The sequence below is a fragment of the Erythrolamprus reginae genome, chromosome 7, assembly GCF_031021105.1.
Source record: "Erythrolamprus reginae isolate rEryReg1 chromosome 7, rEryReg1.hap1, whole genome shotgun sequence".
NCBI lineage: Eukaryota > Metazoa > Chordata > Lepidosauria > Squamata > Dipsadidae > Erythrolamprus > Erythrolamprus reginae.
Window position 1 is genome coordinate 37,646,725 of NC_091956.1, and position 15,576 is coordinate 37,662,300.

Here is a 15,576-nt window from a genome sequence, read left to right on the forward strand (position 1 = left end):
AAGAAAGAGAGAAAGAGAGAGGAAGAGAGAGAGAGAGGAAGAAAGCAAGAGAGAAAGAGAGAGAAGGAAAGCAAGAGAGAGAAAGAGAGAGAAAGCAAGAGAGAGAGAGAGAAAAAACAAGGAAGAAAGAAAGAAAGAAATAGAGGAAGAGAGAGAGAGAGAAAGAAAGCAAGAGAGAAAGAGAGAAGGAAAGCAAGAGAGAAAGAGAGAGAAATCAAGCGAGAGAGAGAGAAAGCAAGGGAGAAAGAGAAAGAGTGTGTGTGAGAGAAACAAGAGAAAGAAAGAAAGAAAGAAAGAAAGAGAGAGAGAGAGAAAGCAAGAGAAAGAAGAAAGAGAAAGAGAGAAGGAAAGCAAGAGAGAGAGAAAGAAAGAAAGAAAGAAAGAAAGAAAGAGAGAGACAGAAAACAAGGGAGAGGGAAAGAAAGCAAGAAATAGAGAAAGAGATGAAGAGAGAGAGAAAGAAAGAAAGAAAGAGAGAAAGAGAAAGAGAGAAGGAAAGCAAGAGAGAAAGAGAGAGAAAACAAGAGAGAGAGAGAAAGCAGAGAGAAAGAGAAAGAGTATGTGAGAGAGAAAGCAAGAGAGAAAGAGAAAGCAAGAAAGAGAGAGAGAAAGAAAGAAAGCAAGAGAGAGAGAAAGAAAGAAAGAGAAAGAGAGAAGGAAAGCAACAGGGAGAGAGAGAAAGCAAGGGAGAGAGAAGAGAGAGAGAATAATAGAGAGCAAGAGAGACAGAAAGAGAGAAAGAGAGAGAATGCAAGAGAGAGAAAGCAAGAAAGAGAGAAAGAAGGAGGGAAGGAGGGAGAGAGAAAGAGCAAAAAAGAGAGGAAGGAAGAAAGAAAGAAAGAAAGAAAGAAAGAAAGAGGGATGGAGAGAGAGAGGGAAAGTAAAAGGGAGGGAGAGAGAAATAGGGCGAAAGGGAGGAAGAGAGGGTTTTTTGTCCAAACTTTTTAGCCCCCCCCCCCCCCCCCCGCTCAATGTTCCCCAGAATTTTGTAAATGTGAATAATGTACCGTGGCTCAAAAAAAGGTTGGGAAACACTGGTGTAGAGAATCAAAACAGAATCTAGAAGGCTGGGTGTGGCTCAGCCCACTATGTACTCTCAGTCCACTCTGAACTGCTGAAATGAAATTAACTGTTATCTCCTACTGCTACATTAAAAAAGAATTCTGCTCCTGGTATTGTAAATATTCATCTGTTATTCTTGTATATAGCTTCTTATTTAAATCAATTCTGCTGCATCAGTGTGCCTGTGTGTACTTTCTGGATTAATTTTTGCAACAAACTCTGATACATTATCTATGGATTCATCCAAGTCTGCAGAGGTATCTTATTTCCCTGAAAATTAGACCCTGTCTTATATTTTTTTGAATCCTGAAATAAGTGCTTGGCCTTACTGCTATGCACTCAAAAGCCCAATTGGGATTATTATCAGGGGATATCTTATTTTGGAGAAAATAAGGTATACATATTTGAAAATGTTCCAATCAGTGCAGTCAAGGCAGGCCTGTAACCTTAGCTTTGCCTCCTTAGTTCAAGACTTCACTGATTTAATTGTTGGTTTTACGCCTTTGTCTATAAAGAAGTACAAGGTAAATCATGCAAAATGTCCCAGAGTAGCTTGTGGTAAAGACTGATAAGCGTCTTTTAATGTTGTGTGGTCTGAAGTATTCTTGGTCCTAGTGAGACAGTCGACATGCTGAAAGTATGCTGGTAGCTCTTGGTTTTATTTATTTATTTATTTTATTAGAGTTGAAAGGGACCCTGCAGGTCAACAAGTCCAACCCCCTGCTCAAGCAGGAAATCCTACTCCTCCCCAGCCAGATGGCAGTCCAATCTCCTCTTGAAAATGTCCAGAATTGGGGCATTCACAACCTCTGCTGGCAAGCCATTCCACTGGTAGATCGCTCTGACCGTCAGGGTTAGCACTGTCGAAGTCTCCTAACACAATGAGGAGTGAATCTGAGTATTTTACTTCAGCACACATAATCTGGTCAATTAAGAGTTGGTAATGCATTGTTTATGCAACTTGTGGAGGTACGCTGCAAATAGTCGAAATGAGAATTCTCATGGAAACTAAAACGGTTTGCAATTGATTATTAATCTAAGTCCACATCAAAGAATTTATGTTGGTTATGTTGCACCATTGGTTGTTGATATAAAAGCAGAGAAATCCACAACCACCACCACCCGTTCTTTCTACAATTCTTTCTGCACATTTATTCATTCATTCATTCATTCATTCATTCATTCATTCATTCAAACAATTATAGAGTGGTAATTTGTAGAAATAAAACATTAGATAAGTAATGATAAAAAGTAACAAAAGAAGACAATAGGACAGGGACGGTAGGCACAGTGGTGCGCTTATGCACACCCCTTAGAAAGGGGAAGAGGTTGAGGCTTCCGGTTTGGTCCAGGATCGCAGCGGAGGCTCTGGGCAGGGGCTCTGTCCCCGAGACGCCTTCTACCCCTCCAAAGGTTGCGTTTGCGGTTGGTTCGGGCCCGGATGGCCCATCCTCAGAACAGGGGGCTTCCCTGAACCCGAGGAGCTACCGCCAAAGCTCCGGAGGCAAGGGATCGCCCCGCAGCTTTGAAGAAGGGAGAACCGATCCTCGTACCTTTGGGGATCCGGCCATTGCGATCCGTCCTTGCCAGTGGGAAGTGAGGAAATACGAAGAAGAAGAACCAAAACTCCGAAATAAGCCGTTAAAGCAGAAAGGGAAGACAAAAGAGAAAAGAATATTTTAAGGTATACATTTGCTATATGATAAGCTTGAAAAATTTGATTAAGTTGAACTTTTAAAACAATAAGGCGAAAAAAGAAAGTTTTAAAAAGAAAAATCATATCTTGGGGCCGAAAAAGACTATACGGACGGAACTACTTTTCTTTTCACACCGAACTAAACTTAAAAATTGAATTTGACTTGATTCTTAAGATCGGGAATGGATATAATTTTTTTTTGGAAGAAGATGTTAGGAGGTGTGATTTAACAAAGATTTAACAAAGATTTGAATTCCAGAAAGTTTAGTACAACGTTAAATCCCGGGCACTACTTTTCCATATTATCTGCAGAGGGATTACGCTTCATGGCTTTTATTTCAAAAGTGAAATAAAATAAAAGTGAAGGAAAATCTTCTATGTGACTTTTTGCAATTGAGACTGGTGAATTATATAAAGAAGAGCTGCATTGTTTGATTGGTTTTGCTGCCGTTGGATCTTCAGGTTTCTTGTGGAATTTGCTGCAAAGGGAATTTTTTTTCTTTCTTTCTCTTTTTACTGCTTGAAAGGATCTACTACAAAGGTTTAAATTTGGAACGGGATTACAATTATTTTTTTTAACATCACTGGAGTAAGCTATTGGATTATAATCATTGTAGAGCGCTCCCAAGAACTAATCAACATATAAAGACATTTTGGCCTCGTGACTGGACTAGATTTGGAACTATTATTGGATTATTGGATTATTAAACAAAATTAATTTGGACTAAATTGACTTTCTGAAATATTTTGGATCCTGGATTTTAGAAGACAACCGTAAAAGAACTGTAAAGAATTATAAATTTAAAACTTCAATCAACAAAAGACTTCTACATCTGATTGAAAATTGTAAGTATACTATTGGTGCTTTTTCTCCCTTTTCTCTCTTCTTTCCCTTTTTTCCCTAGGTATTGATTATATTTATAGATATTTTGATATAAAATTAATTGAAATAATGAATTGCTCATTTTTGACCCTCCCTCTCCTCCCCTGGTGTGGTGCCTTTTTCTTTTAAAAAAACCCTTTTAAAGTGTAGTTAATAAGCTTGGTTTATGTGTGAATTTTTTTTTTAATAGAAGTAATATAATCAATTTAGTTTTAACATTGACTAAAAGTCCTTCTCTCCTTCCTTATCTTTGGTTATTTCTTTTTTCTTTCCTGTTTCCTTTTTGTTATTTCTTTTTTTTCTTTTTTCTTTCACCTGGTAACTTTATATACTTATTATACCTATCATTACGAATAATATATTGAAAATTAAGGTTACTTATTTTTAGTTAATTGAGAATAATCTCCTCATTTTGTAAGAGTGAATATTAAAATAAGCTTCCTTTTGATATATTGATTTAAAATTATACATTATTATTTTAAAATAGATTAAAGATAAATTTGTGATTATCTACATAGTTTTAAAAATAAGAAGTAAGTCTATATTTTTGTTAAAGTACAAAGAAGGTTAATTGGATACAATAGGGTTTTTTTGTCTTTCTTTCTCTCTTTGTCTAAAGGTGGTAATTCATAAATGAATTTTTAGTCTTTATTTTATTTTTTTATTCTGAATATATGTTTTCTTGGTACTTTGAAATTATTATATTTTAAATTAAATATAAGTAGCAAAGTTTGATTGGGTTGGAGTTTATTGGAGTTTTCCTTTTTTTAAAAAAAGGGAAAAAAACAAAACTATAAATTACTATCAATTATATTAAAAGTACCAGAAAATACTACAGAAGAGTACCATCTAGAGAAACAACTAGGATGTCGAGTACATCCACATTTACAAAGACTATCAAAAAGCAAACTTTAACTGCTTCTACATCACCTCAAGTGTCACCTCTACCATCTCCCGTACATCAAAGCACAGCTGTAAGTTTGTTAGCTAAAGAAAAAGAGAAAGCACAAACACAACCTACTCTCCAAACAATCCAGGAAACAATGAATGCAATGAAAGACTTTATGCTAAAATCTCAAGATGACGCAAACCAACAATGTGAAGGATTAAAGACGGAATAGGAGAACTAAAAGCAGATACAGGAGAGATGAAAGAAATACAACAGACTTTGAAGGAAAGTGAACAAAGAATTAAGGCAGTAGAAGAAAAAACCAAAAAAGTAGAACAAAGAATGGATGACTTTGAAGATAGATTGGATTTTCTAAATAAAAGGTACGACGAATCAATTACACATCTTGAAATACAATGAGCATCTTACAGTTTAAGATTTCAGAATATAACAGAAGAAAAAGATGAAGATCTACAAGCAAAAATGGTGGAAATAATTGGAGTAATCCTACAGGTGGATCCCCTGGAACTAATAAAAGAAATTGACGAAGTTTTCAGAGTGCAAACTAGCTACATATATAGACATAATCTACCAAGAGAAGTTCACATCAAATTTGTAAGGAAAACTATAAGAGATGATATTTTGAAGTGGACAAGAAACGAAAAGCTACAAGATAAAGGAAAAGAAATCACAATACTGAAACAAGTTCCAAGAAGAGTAAGAGAAAGCAGAAGGGATTACTACTTTTTAACTAAAATCCTAATCAAAGAAAACATAACCTTCCGCTGGCTCATTCCAGAAGGACTCTCCTTGTATTGGCAATGACAAAGAGTTAAAATAGAAAATCTTGAAGATGCCAGACAATTTTATGAAACCAGTGGAATACGTAAATTTGAACAAGCAATGAAAGAAATACCTGAAAGAAAAGAAGATGAGACGGTTGACACCACCCAGGGGAGGGAGGAGGAATTAGGTGCAAGAAGAAAACTACTACAGCACGAATCTAAAGATACCAAGAAATATTATAAATAATTATGTCAGGAGATTTGAACATCTTTTCTGTGAATGTAAATGGACTAAACGAATCGAGAAAAAGGAAACATTCTCTAAACTTAAAAAACAAAAAGCACAGATAGTAATATTACAAGAAGTTCATATTAAAAAGACAAATCGAAAATTATTATTGGCAGGTCAAAGAAAAAGAGGAATATCAATGTATATCGAAAACTCAATAAACTCCAAACAATTATATGCTGATCAAGAGGGCAGAATATTAATTGTACAGGTAAATATAGACCTGAAACCTCTTGTCATTGTCTCTATCTATGCTCCAAACGAAAATCAAATGATATTTTATAAGGAACTACATCAAAAAATAAATGAATTAAATATTGAAAACATGATCATAATTGGCGACTTTAACGCAATTTCAAACAGATCATTAGATCATTCTGGGGGGGAAAAGATAAGAAAAAGAAAAATATATTGCCAACTACTTTCCAGAAAATGAGATCTGAGTTATTGTTAAATGACATTTGGAGGGAAAGACACCCTTTAACTAGGCAATACACCTGTTACTCTAATCCCCACAAAATTTGGACAAAAATAGATATGGTTTGGGCTTCGAAAATAACCTCAGAACAAATTAAAGAGATTGAGATAGACACAAATACATGGGCTGATCACAACCCTTTAGTGGTATATCTACTTCTATCCATGCAGAGAGTATATTTGAGATAGACACAAATACATGGGCTGATAACAACCCTTTAGTGGTATATTTACTTCTATTCATGCAGAGAGGCTTAAAAAGATCTTGAATGAGAAAATACATCAAGATCAAAATGGGTTCTTACCAGGTAGAAAAATAATAAGAAACATTTGAATTGGCAGATGGATAGAAATATTATAAGAGATCAACAATATAAGGAATGGATAGAAAAAGAATTAATTTTTTTTTAAAAAATTAATAAAAATTCAGAAACCTCTCCCCAAAATCTATGGGACACTGCCAAAGCGTATATTAGAGGATTAACAATTTCTTATACAGCAAAGAAAAATAAAGAAAAAAAGATACAATATGAACAATTAATTACTGAATTAAATCAACTAGAGGTATTATAGCAACATAATTCTAAAAATAGGGAGATTAAGGGAAAGATGGAATTAGTTAAGCACAAAATTAAACTTATAGAGCAAAATCAAATAGCGGAGAAAATCAAAAGAGCCAAACAACATTATTTTGAACATGCTAATAAACCAGGAAGATGGCTTGCATATAAATTAAGAAAGTATAGACAAAAATAATTAGTTAGTAGACGACAATGGAACAATAAAATATAATATATATGAAAAAGCAAAAATAGTACAAGAATTTTATAAAGAATTATATAAGAAAGAGGAAATTAAAGAGGGCCTGATGCTATACCGGCAGAATGGTATAAAATAGATAGTGAAGTAATGATGAATAACGTGATGGAAATTTTTAATGAAAGTATAATGGATGGTAAAATTCCAAAATCCTGGTCAGAATCTTTAATAACACTAATTCATAAATCCGGAACTGACAAAGAAAAGATAAAAAATTATCGACCCATATCATTATTAAATGTGAATTATAAAATATTTACTTCTATCCATGCAGAGAGGCTTAAAAAGATCTTGAATGAGAAAATACATCAAGATCAAAATGGGTTCTTACCAGGTAGACAAATAAAAAATAACCTTAGAACGATTATTAACACATTAGAATATTATGAACAACATCCCGAAAAACCAATGTCATTAATGTTCCTCGATGCCAAAAAAACTTTTGATAACGTAAATTGGACTTTTATTAAAATGTAACTAAACAAAATGAGATTCGGTACAAAATTTGTAAATTTAATCGACGCAATATATTCAAAACAAACGACAAAAAATACATTAAATAATGAACAATTTGAAAAATTTGAAATTTTCAAGGGAGTTAGACAGGGTTGTCCGATCTCACCTTTATTGTTTATTTTATCATGGGAAGTTCTGTTGATAAAGATAAGAGCAGACAATAAAATATGGGGATTGACCATTGGAAAAGAGATATATAAATTTCAAGCCTTTGCAGATGATTTGACTTTTATAACGGAGGACCCCACGACAGCAGTGCCAACACTGATAGAAACGATAGAACAAAATCGCAGGTTTAAAAATAAATAGAAGTAAAACACAATTCGCAGGTTTAAAAATAAATAGAAGTAAAACACAATTTTTAGTTAAAAATATGACAGAACTTCAAGAAAGAAAATTAGAAAGCATTACAGGTATGAAGATAATTAAGAAAGTTAAGTATCTGGGAATATGGATTACATCAAAAACTATATCTTTAAAAAATGACAACTATATAAAATTAATTGAAGAAATTAAAAAAGATTTAGAAATATGGAATAATTTAAAATTATATTTTATGGGGAGATTAATGATTAAGATGAATGTTTTACCCAAGATTCTATTCCTGTTTCAGGTTATACCAATGAATCCAGGGATAATTTTTTTTAAGAATTTAACAATAGTTAGAAATTTTTTATGGCAAGGCAAGAAAGCAAGAATCAAGTTAAGTATTTTAGAAGATATTAAGGAAAGAGGAGGATTTGCACTACCAAACTGGAAGCTATATTATCAGGCAGCCACCTTAACATGGATTAAAGATTGAATAACGTTAGATGATAGAAGAACATTAAATCTGGAAGGACACGATCTTATGCTTGGCCGGCACGCCTTTATTTGGTATGAAAAGGATAAAACACACACATATTTTAAGAAACATAAAATAAGAAAGTATTTATTGGAAGTTTGGAAAGATGTAAAGAAAGATTATTTTTTAACCATTCCAGACTGGATCTCTCCTCTAGAGGCAATAACTCACCCCAATTTGATACAGAAAAGAAAAATAATAAAATATAAAGAATTACTAGATGATCAAATGAAATTAAAATCAAGATATAAGTTACAGGAGGAGGGGCTAAAAATAGATTGGTGGCAATATATTCAGATCCAGTCCAGATTTCATAGAGACAGTAAGATATATATTTTTAATAAGAGTAAAAAATTTTCTAGGTAATTTGTTAACTACAAATCAGAGTAAATTAATAGGGAAAGTATATAAATATATGATTGGATATAAAAACATAGATTTGACTCTAAAGGATAACATGATAAGTTGGTGTAAAAATATAGGTAGAGAGATTGATATAGAAACATGGGAAAATGTTTGGATTACAAATTGGAAAATGACAAAATCGGTCTCATTAAAAGAAAACCAAATTAAGATGTTTTATTGGTGGCATCTTCTGCCAAATAGAATTGCCAAGATGTTCCTAAATACATCCCCACTATGTTGGAAATGCAAGAAGGAAATAGGTTCATATTATCATCAATGGTTGATTTGCAGTAAAGTTAAGCTGTATTGGAAAATGATAGGAAAAAATGATAAAAGAAGTAGGTATCGCAAGAGATAGAAAAAACCCCGGAATTTTATTTACTGGGTATAACAAACAGAAATACAAGAAAGATATTCTTTATCTAGTCATTCATATTTTGACCGCAGACAGGATAGTTTATGCGCAAAATTGGAAAGGGGAAAATATTCCCAAAGATGAAGAGATAATTAAGAAAATATTGGATTGCGCCAAGATGGATATGATGACAAGACGGTTAAATAATCAGGAGGAATCAGAATTTTATATTATTTGGAATAAGGTGTATATATGGATAAATAAGAAGAAAAATTAAATAGTAAAAATATGTGAGAATTATAAATATACTAAAATGATTTATTTTTCTTCTTTTTTTCCTTTTCTTTTTTCTGTATGAAATTTCTTTCTTGCAAGGTTGAGCAAAATTTCTTTTCATTCAAATTAATATGTTGACTTAAGGCATTAATAATGTATTCTTCTTCTGTAAAAAAAATTGACTTCTACGATAAGTCTTCGGAGAGGGGCGGCATACAAATCTAAGTAATAAATAAATAAATAAATAAATAAATTGTAACCCCTACTTTATGTTAAATGTTTGTTTGTATGTTTGTCAATTTTTATGAAAATTAATAAAGTTTTACAAAAAAGAAAAAAGAAAGGGGGAGAGGTCAATTGTAGATAGTCTAAGGCTAAAGGTTTTGGGATTAGGAGTAGAAACCACAGAATCAGGTAGTGCATTCCAGGCATTGATTTTGCTGAAGTCATATTTTTTGCAGTCAAGTTTGGAGCGGTTGACATTTACTTTAAATTGATTTGGTGCTCGTGTGTTGTTGCGGTTGAAGGTGAAATAGTGTATGAACTATAATTAAGTCGGGACAGAGACGACGGAGTTGTAAATTGTGTAAACCAAGAATTTCAAGTCTTGCGGAGTAAGGTATTTTGTTGTGAGAAGAGGAGTAAAGGACTCTTCTTGTGAAATATTTCTGGACTCTCTCAATTGTGTTGATGTCAGATATGCAATGTGGGTTCCATACAGGTGAGCTGTATTCTAGGATTGGTCTGACAAATGTTTTGTAAGCTCTTGTTAGCTGTTCAAAATTACCAGAGAAGAAGCTGCGAAGGATGAGGTTAATAACTCTTAAAGCCTTTTTGGCAATGTTGTTGCAGTGGGCTCTAGGACTTAGGTCATTGGATATGAGTACTCCAAGGTCTTTGATAGATTGAAGGTTATCAATAAGTTCAATTCCTCCAAGTTTATATTTAGTATTCTGATTCTTTTTACCAATGTGTAAAACAGAGCATTTAGTGGTGGAGATTTGAAGTTGCCAGGTTTTAGACAATCTATGTGGTCAAGGTTTTTTTGAAAGGTAGCACTATTGTTGGTGGTATTAAATAGTTTGACATCACCTGCAAAGAGAACGCAATTGCTAGTGATGCAATCGCAAAGATTGTTTGTGTATAATATGAATACTGTTGGTCCTAAAACACTACCTTGAGGGACACCACTGTTAATAGGAGCAGGAAGAGAAGTGGCACTTCCTATTTTGACCAGTTGTTGTCTGTTAGATAGGAATGCTGTTAACCAATTGTGTAGTAGTCCAGAGATGCCATAGGATTTGAGTTTCAGAAGAAGTTTGTTGTGGACAACTGAGTCAAAGGCTTTGCAAAGGTCGATATAGATCGCATCAATTGGATTCCTTGGTCAAGTTGAGTGGTCCAAATGTTTTTACAGTGTAAGAGTTGTAGATTACAGCATAATTTTTTTCTGAAACCAAATTGTTTATTGGAAAGTAGGTTATTAGCTTCAAGGTAGAGTGTAATGGATTGGTTTATGATTGATTCCATAACTTTGCAGCTGACACAACACAAAGAGATAGGTCTGTAATTTTCAACGTTGCTTGGATCTCCTTTTTTGAAGATAGGAATGACTGTGGCAAGTGACCATAGTGTGGGTAGGGAGCTAGTACTGAAAGATTTATTAAAAATTATGCTCAGAGGTTCAGCCAAGGTGGAGGAGAGCTTTTTAAAGAAGTATGCACATAATCCATCTGGTCCAATAGATAAAGATGGTTTTAGGTTGTGTAATGCCTTTCTAACGTTATCTTCTGTAAAATCAATTTGTGTAAGATCATTGAGGTTATTTGTGGTGCGGTTAGGAAATGTTGGGCATGAGCCATTGTTGTTAACAAAGACTGAGCTGAAGAAGGTGTTAAAGAGGTTGGCTTTGACTGATTCATCATTATGGTCTATGTTGTTTGGTCCTTTAAGGGGTGGATGGGTCTAGAGCACCGTTCCCCATAAGCTGTGTGCGTGAGCGGGTATGCGCTCCAAAACAGCCCCGCACGCAGCCTTTTCCTCGGTCACGCACTCCCCATCCCCCTGCCAGCCTGCGGGGGGGGACGGGCGGGGAGGCCAGTAGAAGGGAACCGCGACCGCCCCTGCCTCTCCATGGTGCCTCCAGCCCCCTCGCGCTCCTGGCCTCTTGGCCCTGCCCCCCACCCGCCCGATCCTCCCCCTCTCCTCCTCCGCCGCCTCCTGCCTTGGGCGAGACTTATCTCTCGGCAGTCGCCAGCGTTCCCTCTAATTTTTTTTCGGGGTGAGCAGAAAAGTATAGTGTCTGAGCGGCAATCCCTTTGGGACTGGGCAGCATATAAGTACAGTGGTACCTCGGTACTCGACCACAATTCGTTCCAGAAGTGTGGTCGAGAACCCATTTGGTCGAGTACCGAATTTATTTATCCCATAGGAAATAATGGAAATGGATTTAATTGGTTCCCAGCCTGTTAACTCGCTGGGAACCAATTAAATCTATTTTCTTTATTTCCAATGGGATAAATAAATTCGCTACTCCAAGCTGCAGGAAAGGTGGGGGCTGCTGCAATCCCGGCAGCTTTGGGGGGCTCTTTTCCTCATTGCTTCCTTTTATTACCTGTAAGCAGCTTCAAAAACTTTTTCCCTGTGGCTGCAACAGCGCCGGCTTCCTTTCCAGTAGCAAGAGCGCTGGGAAGTCACGTAATGAAGGGAAGCTGCTGGAGCGGCAGCAACTGCTGAGATGGCTCCGCCGGCTTCCCTTCATCACGTGACATTCCCGGCGCTGTTGCTACTGGAAGGGAAGCCGCCGCTGTTGCAGCCACAGGGAAAAAGTTTTTGAAGCTGCTTACAGGTAATAAAAGGAAGCAATGAGGAAAGGAGCCCCCAGAAGCTGCCATCCCGGCAGCTTCAGGGGGCTGAGGAGCTCTCTAAGAGCTCCAAGCTGCAGGAAAGGTGGGGGCTGTTGCAATCTTGGCAGCTTCTGGGGGCTCCTTTCCGCCGGTCGCTGCAGCTTCTTCTTCTCATCCTCATCCGCACTCCTGGCAAGAGGGATGCAATTGGCCAGGACGTGGCAGCCCCACTCTTTGGGAGGGCAGGGCTGGAACAGAGGGGCAGCTGCGATGGGGCTCGCTTGGCAAAAGTGCTCCCAACAAAGGGGCTGTGAGAGGGTTTTCTCCGCGCGCTTCAAGAATGCCCGCCCCGCCCCTCTCGCAGCCCCCTCGCTGGGAGCACTTTCGTCCCGGACTTTCAGCAAGGGGGCTACAGTAGAGGCAGGGCACGCGTTCCCGAAGCGCTCGGACAAAGCGCTTTCGCAGCCCCCTCGCTGACAGAGAGAGAGAGGGGGAGAGAGAAAGTAAATGAGAAAGAGAGAGAGAAAGGGGGGAGACAGTTAGCAAGAAAGAGAAGAGAGGACTTCCGCTTCGGGGGAGGAGGAGGGAGGGGGGAAGCGCGAGGCCGAGTTTACGCAGGGAAGTCCACCAGCGCGCGTTAGGCTTGAGTCTCTCTGTCTCGCTCTCTCCCCGCCCTCCCACCTCTCCAGACAGTCTATGGGCGGGGGAGTTTTCCAAGCACCGGAAACTTGCCCGAAAGTTCCGAGAAACACCCCCCACCGCGTCCCCCGCCCCTCACAAGCACAGCGACCCACCCTTTTTGCCAGCAGCAGCAGCAGTGGCGGCTCTTTGACGGGTTCGACATCACACGGAGTTGAAGTTGAGGGAGGGAGGGGGCCATGTCCGGCGCCTCCAATGTCACCGCCATGAAGAAAGTGGTGCAACAGCTGCGGCTCGAGGCCAGCATGAGCCGCGTGAAGGTTTCACAAGCTGCAGTTGATCTGAAGCAGTTTTGCTTTCACCATGCACATCATGATCCTTTATTAACAGGTGTTTCATCAAGTACAAATCCATTCAGACCTCAGAAAGTCTGTTCTTTTCTCTGATTTGATCTAACAACTTTTCCTAGCTGATTATGTTGAATATGGAAATGAAACAAGATGGCTTGGAACCTGTACAGAAACTTTGTATTAATGTGCCAACTTTGAGCTTGTAACATTGTTATTGTTTCAAAAGCCCTTAAAATCTACCTCTCTAATAAACTGTATGCTAGTTGCTATTACTCTGTGTTGTGAGGGAATGAATTTTATATTCAAGCAATAAAGGGTTGACATGATTTTTTAAAAAATGAAAAAAAGGGGGGGGGGAAAGAGAGAGAAGAAAAAGGAAGCAAGAGAAATAGAAAGAGTGAGAGAGAAAGAAAGCAATAGAGAGAGAAAAAACAAGAGAGAGAGCAAGAGGGGGAGAGAGAGAAAGAGAGGGAGAGAGAAAGTGAGAAAAAGAGAGAGAGAGCAAGAGGGGGAGAGAGAAAGAGAGAGAAATGACTCTTGATTTAAAGCATATGGTAAAAAGCACCCAAATAATAACAGAGAAAAAAAACCCCAGCCTTGTGTGTGTGTGTGTGTGTGTGTGTGTGTGTGAACTCTTCAACCATTTCCAATAGCTCACCTGTTATTGGAAATGGTTCAAGAGTTCACACACAGACACACAAAGAGAGAGAGAGAGACACACACACACACACACACACACACAAGGGGGGAGGAGACAGGGATGGAAAAAGAGGAGAAAATAGTAATAATAATAGATTTTGGTTTTGTTTTATTATTAATTTCTTTTAATTAAAAAAGGGATTTGTTTTCTTATTTATTTATTTATTTATTTATTTATACTTCTATGCCGCCCAGTCCCAAAGGGACTGCCGCTCAGACACTATACTTTTCCGCCGACACCGAAAAAAATTAGAGGGAACATTGGTCTAGAGTCTTTGAGTTTATTGTTAACAAAGTTGTAGAAGGCATGAGTAGACTTTGTTCGTAGAAGGTTTTCTTCTTGGAAGATGTGATAATTGCTGCATTCAGTCTTTATTTGGTGACACAATTTTTTATATTAGCTTTTAAAGTTTGAAACATGGCCTGCTTTATTTTTGCGCCAAAGAATTCTTTTTTTGGTTTGGAGCTTTCTTATTTTTATGGGTAATTTGTTTTTCTTAGTTTTGGTAAATATTAGTGGTACGTATAATTTGATGACTCTTTGGATTTCAAGTAAAAACATATTGTAGTAGTCTTCAGTAGTGATGCAATCAGAGAAAATTGTGTGCCAGTCGAGAGGTGAGAGATAGGCTTCGATGAGGTCGTAATTGGCCTTTTTGAAGTTATAGTTGGCTTTTCTATCGTTAAGGTGGTTTTTGTGAGGGTGTATGTTTAGGTAAAAGGCAATCATGCTATGGTCACTGTTAGAAAAGGGTTCTTTTATTTGTAGTCTGTAAATTGAGTGTAGACTGTTGCAGAAGATGAGGTCAAGACAATTGTTAAGTCTAGTGTTGTCAGTAACTAGTTGATCTAATCCTAGGCTAGTAATGGCATTGTAAAGGGTTGAATGTATGGGTTCAGTGGAACATTCATTTAGGGTCCAGTTTATATGTGGAAGGTTTAAGTCTCCAAGAAATATAAGAGGATGTGAGTGGGAGCTTACCCATGTTAGCAGTGAGATTAGCTTGTTCGCATGTGTGATATCATAATCTGGAGCTCTATAACATAGAAAGAAGCGAAGTGTGGTATCTAAAGTCAGTTCACAGATTATGGTTTCAGGAAGATAAAGTTCTTGTTTAACTTGCACTTTTTAAAAGTTGAGTGATTTCTTGTAGAACATTGCAACACCACCTCCTCTGCGGGATTCGCGGTCAGAACGGTAAACTTGATAGTCACTTACTGTGATAACGGAGTCTGGGAGGGATTCATTTAACCATGTTTCACAGATAAATATGATGTCAAATTTAGCAGTTTGTAGTAAGAGAAGGAGTTCAGGTATTTTATTAACGATGCTTCTTGAGTTCATCAGTTTACATTTAAGATTAGCAATGGATGTTGTTGAGGAAGTAAGGGGCGTGCATACCTAGTCTTGGTTTATTGAGAGGTGGTTTTGAGTAGTGATGGATTGGAAGTTAGGTTGGTAGTGGGCAATGGTGGTTTGAAGGTAGTGGTTAATGAATGAGGGGTTGATCTTGGTTGAGGGTAGATTGGAGGTTGGGGTGGTTTTGGTTGATGATGGTTTGGAGGTTGGTTGGTGGATTGCATAACTTGGTTTTGATGCAGCCGGCACGGTAGTCGATATAAAGATCAGTTTGGCCTTGGTCTTGACCTTTTTTTAGATCTGCCCGTAATTCACGGGATTGGATACGTTGTAAGATTGATAAGTCTGGTCTAGAGTGAAGTTTTTTAGGGTTTGAGTCATCTCTG

General features: G+C 37.2%; 1 protein-coding gene and 1 pseudogene across 2 annotated transcripts in view; one reads left to right on the forward strand and one right to left on the reverse strand.

Annotated features, from left to right (window-relative positions):
- Positions 1-15,576, reverse strand: part of RAB28 (RAB28, member RAS oncogene family) — a 326,361-nt gene that overhangs the window by 175,655 nt on the left and 135,130 nt on the right. The window lies entirely within an intron of this gene.
- On the forward strand, positions 13,013-13,413 carry LOC139169919 (guanine nucleotide-binding protein G(I)/G(S)/G(O) subunit gamma-5 pseudogene; annotated as a pseudogene).